This window comes from Anomalospiza imberbis, chromosome 8 (assembly GCF_031753505.1).
Source record: "Anomalospiza imberbis isolate Cuckoo-Finch-1a 21T00152 chromosome 8, ASM3175350v1, whole genome shotgun sequence".
Lineage (NCBI taxonomy): Eukaryota > Metazoa > Chordata > Aves > Passeriformes > Viduidae > Anomalospiza > Anomalospiza imberbis.
The window spans coordinates 34,135,001-34,147,627 of record NC_089688.1 but is presented as its reverse complement, the minus strand read 5'-3'; positions in this window follow the sequence as shown (position 1 = coordinate 34,147,627).

The window sequence follows — 12,627 nt, the reverse complement described above, 5'->3', positions numbered from 1 at the left end:
TAGCCCATTTAGCAGATATAAAACATTTGGGAGCCTGGTGAAAGAGTTACTTTCGGGAGTGGCATTTTTCACAGCAAAACGATGATACCTTTGCATAACCTCATTATGCAGCAGTGCCAGCTCCTGCAAGCGAGCTGCTTTATCCCACCCAATTAATTCCTAGTTCCATGTTTCTCTTCCCCGGCTTTGGTTACCCCAGAGCAGCCCCTCAATTCTGTTATCTTCCACACAGAAGGATCCCGTTTTTGGGGCTGTGCCTCCCCATTGGAACCACCAGCATGGAGAGTGTTGGTACCTGGTAATTCCAATGGGATGGTTCCTTGCATTTCGTGGAATTACCAGTGGATAAGGTGGTGCTGGTGCCCCCATTCCTCCCTTCCCCATTTGCTGCCCCACAGATGTTTTTCCCAGCTGCTCTTGATGCCCTCAGCAGCTTCCTCTCTTTATGGCTCATGAGCCACAGGAAAAAAAAAAAAGTAAAAACAAAAACCTTTTTATTCCTTCCTGTCAGTTCAGGGCTGCGACAATTTTATGATGGGAAGTTTTATAAATTGAAAATAAAGAAGTATTCCTTAAAACCTAAATAAGGATGATATTTGTTTTGGTCAAAATAAATATTTTTTACTCCCGTTGCATGCACAATATGTTCCATTAAGAAAGGTTAATTCTATATTAAATATAATCGAAAACACAACATGGGGCCTGTCATGCTGACATGGTGCAATAGGTACTTTAATACTGCTCAGCAGGAACCCTTGTTATATTTTTTATATGTTAGTAGATGTCTACTTAGAATTGATCAAACCTTTCCTTCTGAAACATATATGCCAACACCTCCACAACACACTATAAACCAGACTCTCAGAAAACAATAATGATGCTTATCAGTCACTCGCCTTGAGTTTGCTTGTGAAAAACCTCTAGCTAGTGTGCTATTGGAGCTCTTAAAACATAGATCTTTTTGCTGCACTGATAATTCACTCACAGCTTGAGATTGATGACTATGTGAAGTCCATAAAAGATGTTACCACTATATTTTCTTCTTATGATTTATTTTATCATGTTGTCAAGGTTTGCAGAAAACAAGAAACAAATCAATGAATGTCATGCTTAAATATTAAAGAAGGCTGTAATACACAATTTTATTCAGATGCCTTATTCAATCTTGCAGCTCTGAAAAGGGTAGCAGCAGCAAAGCTTTTATTTGAATTACTTTTGGAAAAATTAATTTAGTGTGAATGTTGAATTGTGAATGGCAAAAGGGTTGCTAACCTTATTTGTTTTAAGAGGAATGGGGAGTAACTTGGCTTTTTTTGACCAAAGGTTTTGAGAACCTGGGGAAATTCCCCAGCTTTTCAACTCCAGAAACTTTGGAATGGAATTTCTTAATGAGATCATGCTTTCTAAATTAATAGAATGCTGCCTGAGTGAAGGGGGGATGTGGTGGAGGTTTTGAGCTGGATCTTGGTATCAGCAATCCCTGAGTGCTGCAGAGCTGTTTGAAAAAAGGGCTTTTTCTCCTTCATTCCTACAAAACTGAGATCACAGCACACACCTCGGGCCAGGGGAGCGTGGGGGACAGAGGGGGAAGGAGGCTGTGGCCCCATGCTGCTCCTGAGCTGCCTCTCCCCTTCCTGATGCCCTTCCTCGCTTCATTATGGCTTGGATATAAAGCAGCAATTAAGCCCAGCTTGATCTTTTTTTTGTTTGGTTTGTTGTTGTCGTTGTTTATTTTTTTTTTTTGTGGGTTTTTTTGTGGGGTTTTTTTGTTTTGTTATGTTTGTTTTTTAAGTCACTGCTCATTCTTAGGAACAGAAGAAAATCCATCAGAATTTTTTTTAATCTCTTTTGAATATAGTCAGTTTAAAACAATGAAAATACCTAAGCAATCTGTTCACTTCAAAACCGTGAACACCTCCCTTTTTTGAGGTTTCTACTCTCTTTCCCACCTATAGGAAGAGCTTTGGTGACCCTTTTATTCTCTCTAAGGCTGACTTATCCTACAGGAGCAGACAGGACAGATCTGAATGGGCAGTACTTTCTGCCACGAGGGAGCAAAGTTGCCTTTTTATATCCTCCTTGCACCATTTTATTGCATTCTGGTTTTGTAACTGTACCAAAGATGGGAGATAAAAAGGAGAAAAAGAGAGCAGAGATGCTTTTTAGTCCTACATCTCCAGGGACCAAGGCAATTGTCCACGTCTTGGATGTGCAGAGCCCCATCCCTCAGCTTCCAAGTGTGTGGTGAGCAAGGAATCCTTGCAAGGATGTTCCCCAGCACCTGGCAGGGGCTGTCACTTTAGTCTGTTATGACATTTGAATTCATGAAATCCATCCTTTAACAAGAATAATTGGGTTTGCTGTGGCTCCTGGCTGCTGAGTTCATATTTCTCCCAGCTAGAGGTGTTTTCCCAGAGAAGCTGTGGCTGCCCCATCCCTGGAAGTGTTCAAGGTCCTTAATGTGACCACTGAAATGGCCTCTGAGTGACAGCAGAAGCAGTTTGGGGCTGATTTTAGACAAGTGAGGAACACTGTACACCTTGAAGACACCTGTGGCAAGCCAGAAATCCTCTTGCAGCATCCCTGCTCCATTCCTGACCATCAGCGCAGGAATTCAGATGGCTGGAGCTCACCAGGGCTGGCTCTTAGTCAGAGTTTCAAAGTGGTCAGTGATGGTACTTCCAATGCTCTCAGGAGACACAGGGGAAATTTTGATGAATAATAAGTTTTTAATACTCCTGGGTGGCTTAGGGTGGATGATCACCCTCCTTCACAACTGGGCTCCAAGCAATTCCTGCAGCCCTCACCCATGAGGAATCGCTGAAGCCTGGACAGCAGTGACAGCATTGAGGGTCCCTGCAACATTTTAATGAATTATTTTCTTGCAGATCTGCCAGATCAGAGGCAGGTGGAGAGCACAAACCCTGCAGGGAAGGGGCAGAACCATGCGCTGCTCCAGCTGTCCCATACTGACCTCCTCCCCAGCTCGGCTGCTCTTGGGGAGGAGCAGGATGAAGCCACTCAGGGAACCTTGCATTGCTGCCTGAGGCCATTTTTATTAAAGCTTTATTCGTCCATGATGTGTTTTCCACACTTGGAGATAACAATCACAGAATCACAGCATGGTTAAGGTTGGAAATGTCCTAAAAGGTCCTCGTGTTCCCCAGCACTGCCAAGACCAGCTTTAACCCTTGTCCCCAAGTGCCACATCCACATGTTTTGGAACACATCTCTGAGATAAAGATACAAATAAATAGATGTGGCAAGCACATCTACAACAAATAGAAATAAAAATATAAACAATAATTAATAATAATGATAGAATTTATTTATAATAACATCAATTATTAACAAGCATAAACATGAACATAACAATAACAATAATAATAATAACTAACAATATAACAATATAACTAACAATATAACTAACAATATAAATATAAATATAAATAATTAACTATAAATATAAATATAAATATAAGTATATAAATAATATAAATTTATGCTGTATATACATACATATAATACATATATATAAAAATGTACAGTTCAAGAACACACAGGCTGCTGCCTTCCTGAACAAATCCCTTTTACAAACCCTACGAATTAAAACCAGCTTTTGCCTAAACTCTTCCCTTTGCTATTTTCAAATCTCAGCTCTAATGAACACTTAAAATATTTTAAGGAACATTTCTCGCTGCTCCTCTGTACTACAATTTAGTGCGCACACCTTGTTCTTTCCTCCCGAGATGAAATTGATATTGAGGGAGCAGATTAGGCAAGATCATTTTTGTCCACCCCAAACAGATCGGGCAGTGAGAGAGATAAGTTATTTTTTAGTTAATTAAAGTTGATCCTTTAATTCAGCTTAAGGCTCTAAGTACAAATGAAAGGATATTTTATTTGCAACTTTCAAAATGCATCTGAGTGTATTTATAAGACAGTATTAAAAATAAAGTGTTTTCAATTACTTTTGAGTATATTACTTAAATTAATCTTAGAACGATTTATGGAGGAGAAATATTGTAACAAAGGATGCAATTTTAGCAGTTCATTCCCTGCACACTTTGCTGTTTTTATAAAAGGCGTGGAGACAAAATTAAAGTTGATCAGTTTTGACTCTCCAGCTTTCCCCCCTTTGCCTACCCAGCAGGGTGTGAAATCACGGCCAGGTTAAACTGACATAACCAGGAGCAGGATTATCACAGACACCAAATTCTGCCCCCAAGGGAGGCACCAAGACACCCTGTGCTGAAAACCTTCCTTTCCTCAGGAAGTCACAGACTCCCAGGAGGGTTTGGGTTGGAAGGGACCTTAAATCCCACCCAGTGCCACCCCTGCCATGGCAGGGACACCTCCCACTGTCCCAGGTGCTCCAAGCTGGCCTTGGACACTTCCAGGGCCCCCAGTGCTTTGAGGAATCTGCTCCAGTGCCTTGGTCAGAGCATTCATGGAACCGAAAGCAATGGAAAATTATTTTTCCTTTTTTCCCCCATTTATTTGTTTTGGCAACGGCTCTGGATAACAATTTACCCACGTGCAGATGGCAAACACAAGCCCCATGGCCTGAAATCCCCTGTCAGACTTTTATTGGAGTTGGGATTGGTGGGATGGCCCCGGCTCTGTGGTAACCTGAGAGTCCCTCCTTTGAGACTTCAGCTTCTGCTGCTTCCCCCTCTGCCAAGATCTGACTGGAAGTGCTGATTTTTCCCAGGCCTGAGTGGCTGCTTCAGCTTTTTTTTTTTTTTTTTTTGGTTTCTTTGACATTTGTTTTTTAATTGTGGTGCATCTCAGCTATTCAGACAGGGCTGGATTGGAAAAAAAAATGCTATTTTGCATTTTTCAAAAAATTTTCGAGACAATTTTTTTTAACTTTTATTTGCACTGGGAAAGCTGACTTGCACAACAGCAGCCAACAAGCTATGCTCTTAAAAATAAAATCAAACCAAATATATTGTTGTTAGTAGAATTTAATTCTAGGCTATGATTTTGTGGGTTGAACTGTGTTATTACTGAAGAGAGGTTTGTTTCTTTTTACATTTTCCTCCTTAAAACTTCAAATAATGTGAACTCTAGATGGCTTTTTATTATCACTCACACATTTGGAGACCCCTTGAAGATGCAGTTAACAAAAGAGAGGAAGACCCTTTGAAAAATTTCCATTTGTGTTGGAAATTGTTACTTGAACTTTTCAGGAGGTCACCTGCATTCCCCAGCCCCTCTGGAAAATCCGGGCAAGCTTCCTCACACTGTTTCTGTAGGAAATGTTGTGGTAAAGATCAAGCAGCACAGTGCTGGAACTTGCTAAAAATGCCTTGGGCTGCAGCTGTTTCATTGCACACACACGTTTATTAAAAATTTACCCAGAATATTCCTCCTCGTGCTGCTTCTCCTTCAAAAAGCTGGACTGCAGCTTGTGCCTGGCCTCATAGTGCCTTAAAATATACCTGAAAATACAAACTGTGTGTTTGGGGATATAAAAATGCTCCCATTTAATGGAATAGCTGATGGATTGCATCACTTGGATGGGGTTTGGCCGGGGCAGTACCAGGTGCTAAAGCAGGTGTTCACAAAATGCTTACAGGGGCAAGAGTTTAAGGTAAAATATTGATTGTGCTGAGGGTAAAGACAAATTATTCCCTTTGACACCATCGCGCCCAGCATTTCCTCCAGCATTCGGGAGGAAATGCTGTGTCCAGACACAGAGGCATTGGTTGGATCTGTCAGCTTTGAGGAGCTCAAAGAGCGAAGCTTCCCCACATGTACTGAACTGTAAATCACCCAAATTTCACTATTAAAAAAAATCACAGAATCACTGAGGGTGGAAAAGGCCACGGAGTCCCAGCTGTGCCCCATCCCCACCCTGTCCCCAGCCCAGAGCCCTGAGTGCCACCTCCAGGAGTTCCTGGGACACCTGCAGGGATGGGCACTCCAGCCCTCCCTGGGCAGCTCCAATTCCTGACCCCCTTTCCATGGGGAAATTCCTGCTGCTGCCCACCCTGAGGCTCCCCTGGCCCAGCCTGAGGCCGTTCCCTCTCCTCCTGTCCCTGTTCCCTGGAGCACAGCCCGACCCCCCGGCTGTCCCCTCCTGGCAGGAGCTGTGCAGAGCCACAAGGTCCCCCTGAGCCTCCTTTGCTCCAGGCTGAGCCCCTTCCAGCTCCCCCAGGAGTTCTCCAGCCCCTTCCCAGCTCTCCCAGGAGTTCTCCAGCCCCTTCCCAGCTCCCCCAGGAGTTCTCCAGCCCCTTCCCAGCTCCACCAGGAGTTCTCCAGCCCCTTCCCAGCTCCCCCAGGAGTTCTCCAGCCCCTTCCCAGCTCCCCCAGGAGTTCTCCAGCCCCTTCCCAGCTCCCCCAGGAGTTCTCCAGCCCCTTCCCAGCTCCACCAGGAGTTCTCCAGCCCCTTCCCAGCTCCCCCAGGAGTTCTCCAGCCCCTTCCCAGCTCCCCCAGGAGTTCTCCAGCCCCTTCCCAGCTCCACCAGGAGTTCTCCAGCCCCTTCCCAGCTCCCTCAGGAGTTCTCCAGGCCCTTCCCAGCTCCACCAGGAGTTCTCCAGCCCCTTCCCAGCTCCCCCAGGAGTTCTCCAGCCCCTTCCCAGCTCCCTCAGGAGTTCTCCAGGCCCTTCCCAGCTCCCCCAGGAGTTCTCCAGGCCCTTCCCAGTCCCCTCAGGAGTTCTCCAGCCCCTTCCCAGCTCTGTTCCCTTCCCTGGACATGCTCCAGCTCCTCCGTGTCCTTCTTGTCCTGAGCGGCCAGACCTGGACACAGGACTGGAGGTGTCACAGCCATGCCCAGCACACAGGAGTCAAATCAAGCCAAATCTTTAGGTGGGAGCCAATTTCCCTGGCAGCTCACAAATATCTGGCTGACCTGATCCTGTTTGTCCATAATCACCCACAGAAGATTTTACTTTAGTTCCCATACTGGTGTGTGGGTGTTGATTTGATGGAGTTGCACCAGTGCACTGAAGAATTGGAAAAGGCTGCAGCCCAGTGCGTGTGTGTCTGTGTAGATAGAATTTTTAAAAACACCCTTATTTACACAATAAATACAAAGTTAATGTTTTGGCTTTCTTCTGGGACAATCTGTAAGAGAAAAACTAGAGCTGGGGATTAAAGAGAGTGTGCAAGTAATGTGTAAACCATGAAATTCAATTAGTTCCTCTTAGGAAGCCAAATTTTGGTGAATACTGTAGAGAAAAGGTAGGGATAAAATGCCTAAGCCAAAGCTGTACTTAATAAGCTTCAGTAATTAGTTATAAATGGCTCGTTAAACCTGGAAACACATCTCTCTTTGCCTGTTTATGAATCCTAGCAAAAATAGAGGGTAGGGTTAAATAATAACTTGGAAGAGTTTCCAACCAGCATTTTCTATCACAAACTTTTTGGGATGGGGGCACATCCACTCCTGGTGCTTGTGCTGCCTCCCAGGTATCCCAATAAGTGTGGGGGAGATGGTCTGAGAAGGGGTTATGCAAATGGGTGCTTAAAAGGAATATTGGGCAAATAGTGACCAGATTGACTGATCAGGTCACGTCTGACGAGCTGCACAGGAAATTAGAAGCATTGTTCTATTATTGATGGGTCCCTTTTTTTAACCCCACATCCTCTCATTTTTTGCTGTATCCAGGAACAGTTTGATATTTGGATTGTACAGGGACTCTTCAGAATTGGGAAGGTGAAAGGTAAATGGCGCTGCAGTGTGTGATGGATTAATTGGCAAATGTTCCTGTTATTGTTTCTGGCAGCTCTACACCCACCTCACTTTTCTTGTCTCCCTGAAGTCAAAAGTGCTGGAGAAAACACCAACATCCCAAAACAGAGCTGCAGCTCCTGCCCCACAATTCATCTTGCAATCAAAGCTGCTTTGCTGTCAGAACAGGAACTGGAGCAACAAATACAGACCAAAGGCAATTCCTCTCCCTGCTGCCTCCCCCCAGCTCCCTCCAGAGCTCACAGAAATCCCCCTCTAATCCATATTGTGAACAGTAGAAACCTTTGACCTATAAGCCCTTTTCTTCCAAGAAAAGTGTTTTCCTGGCCACATATTCTGAGTCTCCTCTTTCTATTCACTTTTTCTAAATATTCATTACTTTTGAAAAATTGGCCCAAACCTGAAACATTTCCAACTGGAGCCTTTTACAGGGGGAGTGGGTCAAACTGGAGTTCCTTGATCCATTGTTACTTAATTTCTGGGTCAGGTTCCAGAAAGAACCCTTCTTCCTCTTTTCCTTTTCTGTTGGGAAACCTGGACAAGATGGTTGGAATTTCAGGAGAAGCACAACACTTCCACTTCCCTAGATGGTGGAGCTCCCTCTTTTGGGGCCACAGCCTTTAAAGCATCGGGGTGAGTCAGAGTTAACCTCTTTTTTAATTCCTTATCAACATAACTTTGTATATTGAATAATTTCTCCTCCTGGTTTATTTTTAAGATAATGACAAATATGTTGCTGTGTCACAAGAGGAACTGGACATGCTCAAGTGGACAACAAGAGGTGGTGGATGGCACACCCAGGGACACATCTGACTCTTCCTCCTCAACTCTTCCCAAGCCATCCTTGGCCAGGTCCAAGGGCTGCTCCAGACTGTGAGTGCCAAGAGTGAAAATTGTGATAGAAGTGATTGCAGAAATGTTTAGGGTTTCTCCGGGATGGAGGATCCTCTCCAGACCCTTCCTCTCTCCTGCCTGCTGTTAACGCACTGCCAGGATGGCGCTAAGTCCTGGAGTCAGCTCAGGGCTGGGTTTGGAGTGTTTATCCCTGGAAAACACCCTCTGAAGCCGTTCTCTGTAGCCTTGGACGTGACACTTAACCTTGCTGCCTCCGACTCCCCGTCAAGAAGGGGATAATAACACTTGCTTATCTACTCCAGAGAGGGCTTTGAGGATTAATTAATTAATATTTGTACAGTGCTTTGAACATAAGTGCTCGGTATTATCATTCTTACTTCACTGCTCCAGGCTCATTTTCTCCTTTGGCCTGATGTGCCTTCCTGCTTTTCTGAAAGCACCTCTCCTTGTCTCAGCCCTGCCGGGTCGTGCCCTTGCCCTGCCTCACTTTGCACCCTCCACGTGTGGCTTTTGGGGTCCACAGAACACCTGAAGAAGGACAAGAGCCAACCCTTGCTCCCTTCCTACTCTTGCCCTCTCCAGGAGAAGCACAGCCCAGCTTCTGCAGGCAGCTCGTGTGGCTGAAGTGATGGAAATGGTCACACAAATCCTCCTTCCCCTCCATCAATAACATTTCTTATGGCAGGAGCAGGCAGGGGAGGAGGACACCGGAAAGGCAGATGGCAACGTGTGCACATGCCAGGGCTCCTTGTTGCTCCTTTGATCTTTTCTTAAAAAGGAATAAAGAGAAAAAAGGGAAGAACAAAAGGAAAAGGTGTAGGAAGAACAGGAAGGAAAGGAAAGCTTGAAGCCTCTGTGTTTCCAGGCTTCTTGGAAGAAATTCCCACTCAGCCCCATCATGAACATAGAGAACCCAGAAAGCATTAGCCATAAAGCCATTAAAATGGGTAAGCTTTCTACTCTTCATCCTGCACACCAATCCCACGTCGATGACTGTGTCCAGTTGTCCATTCTTCCCCTAGGAAATGGGTCTTGCCCCCAGAGCAAAGGCTGAGCTCTGCTGGTGGCACCAGAGCAGCAGTTCCTCCGGCTGCCCCAATGATTGGGTGGTTTGCTGTATCCTTTGGCCTTGGCTCTGCCCCTGCTGGGGACCTGTCTGCTCCACACCCATCCCGTGTCTCAGATGGGGAACTGGGCCACTCTTGTTCCCAGGCTGGACTGACACCCCTGGAACAGTCACTGCCCAGCCCTGCTGCCCCCCTGGGAGCCCCTTTAGTGCAGCAGTCCCCAACTTCTTTATTTACAATTTCACAGAAAACAGCCTTGTCCTAAAATCTGAGTGAAAAAAACCTGGAGGATATTTTCAAGTGGCGAGATATTCTTGAAATTCACTAAGACACCACCCAAAAACATCAGTGGGTGAATATCTGACCTCTTTTCCCTCTCTTCATTTGTCTGTGATGGATTGGGCAGGAACTGCCTTTTCCTACATCTGTTTCCAGATCTCCAATTTCTCCTTTCTCCCAGTAACTGCAAGAGAAAAGCGTCTGTATTGTCTGAGTGTCTTTAATGTGCAATTCCACCAGCCTAATGGGCACCTGATGGTACAGATAGATTTGATTCCAGATTTGGATCTGCTGACATAAACCTTAATGCTTTTTATTGTGTGCCACTTTGGGAAATCCTGATTAACAGCAACAAAGAGATAATTATGCAAGATGAAGACAATGTAGTTGTTTTAAAAATAATGTATATCATACAATTAATGCTACTTTGTCCTATATCAAAGTCACACTACCTGCATTAATCATACACCCTCAGAGTTTCTAAACATTAATAGCAAGAAATAAAAAAGAAGAACTCCTAATTCCGAGGAGAGTCACAAGAATGGGGGGTTGGGATTCTTTAGAAAAGAAGAGATGTTAGGAATGTAGGTTTTCTGCCTAGTAATTACAAAATGTAGAACATAGGACTATGTCTTCCAGAAAAAGGGGCTGAAGCTGGTCCAGAAACCCCAATTAATAATTAATTCAATGTTGCCCTCCTGCATTAAAGCTGAATGTATGTAATTGAAGGTGATAGTTAAAATAAGAAGGGGGGTTTTGCCTCTTTCTGACAGCAGAAATCCTAAGAGCTTAAAATCTGGTGGAGTAGCAGTAGGAGAGGATGGATGGAGGATGGATGAATGGATGGATACATACACAGGTCAGATTTTAGCAATTCTTCAGATGAAGTCATTCCAAAATAAACATGTTAGAATTAATTTAGCCCCCACAAGGACAGTTGTCCTTTTGATTTTCCTGACTTCAAGCCTCATCAGGGGCAAAAAAGGACCAAGAATTTTACCTGAAATCCTGGTTTAAGGATAGTGTCCGACATTTCTGGCTTTTATGGGATGGAGGGGCCTGATTTTGTCTCCTCTACCCCACATCATCATCTGCCACCACTGTTTGTGCCAAGCAAAGCTCTCAGACAAAATCTTGCATCTCTTTTCTGGTCTGGATCCTCCTTCAATGTGAAGGTTGGTGGGAGCTGGTTGAACTGGGCTGGACAAGGCCCTTTCCCTGCTCTCCTGCTCAGCTACCAGGATTTGGTGCTCAGCGTGGCCCTTGGGAAATGTGTTCCCCATGGTCCAGGGCTCCAGCAGTCCTGGTATGAGCAATTGGGGCCCAATAATCCTCCATACTCCCCTGGCATGGTCTTGTGTGTCAACATCCCAGACCAAACACTGAACACATCCTTGCAATTTTGGCAGTAATATGGTTCCAGTACAGAGATTAGAGCAGCAACGTCACAGCATTCACCTTTTCCCCTTTATTGACAAAACCAACCTAAATTTTGCTGTCCTACCCCAGGTTTGCGTGTAGCACACCACGTTTTCCAAAAGTTCTTTTATTCCCATCTTTTTCCCCCAAACACTGTTCCAAATGCCAACTGTTTTGTGTCACTGGTGGCTTTGGAGCTGGGGGAATTCCGGGAAGGTTTGGGTGTGCTGGTTCCATTACCTTCTGCAGGATGGCTGGGGCGACACCATATGTGCGTGTGCAATTAGACATTTTGATTTCCAAAGGATTTAGTTACCATTTGCTGAAGCATTGAGTAATTACCACAGCAAAATTGCCCAATCTGTCACTACGTCAGCGAAGTGTGGTTCTGGACAGCTTTATGGGCACCTTCACCAGAGCAGAGCCTTTGCTGTGCCTCATTCGGTGAAACTACATTCCTTCTGCAGGAGAAATTTCTCCTAGCCATGAAAATTCCAAATCACAGTGAAAATACCTGCTGTTATGCACCTGCCCCGTGGAGGATATCTCACCTCAGAGGGTAAAGTGCTATTTCAGGGAATATATTTCATTAAACACGGTGGGGTTTTAAGGCTGTGAAGTGCTATTCTGGGAAGCAGTTTTGGGGTGGGCCACTCAGCACTTCCTATTTCCATAATTCCCTGAATTTAGCAATGGCACCTCTGACACAGGCAGGGGGAGATTTCAAAGTGTTCCCCACCACATCTGATGGGAGCAGAAGGATTTCCAAGCTGAGAATGTGGTTAGACAGAATTGTTCTGACTCTTTTTCTTCAGCCGCTCAGGGGAAGGTTTCTATTCAGAAACAGAAAATTAAGGTTACTTTGAATAGAGAAAAGGCAGAGGCATCATTTACTTCCCTCCCTCCTTCTCCCCACCAAATTAAACACTCAGGAATCTTGAGAAAATTGGGTCACTAATATGGAAATTTTAAAGTATTGATAATACCAACATGACAAGTTGTCACTTTGCAGTATGTTCTTAAACACGCCTAAACCTTAATAACCAGGTTATTCTAGAATAATCAGGGTAACAGAATGGGAATGAATGGCAGTTCCTGTAATTATTCTAGAAAGAGGACCAAAGCAAACAGAAATTCTCTCTAATTTTATATATTCCCAATAGGTGCACATAGTACATCATTATCACTATAGAAACTACTTAGTAGTTTCTCCAAAAATCAGCTACGCTTCACGGTCTTGTGGGCCAATGTCTGAGCTGCACATGAGCTGAAACCCTCTAATTCAAACAGAGGTAAGCTCAGAG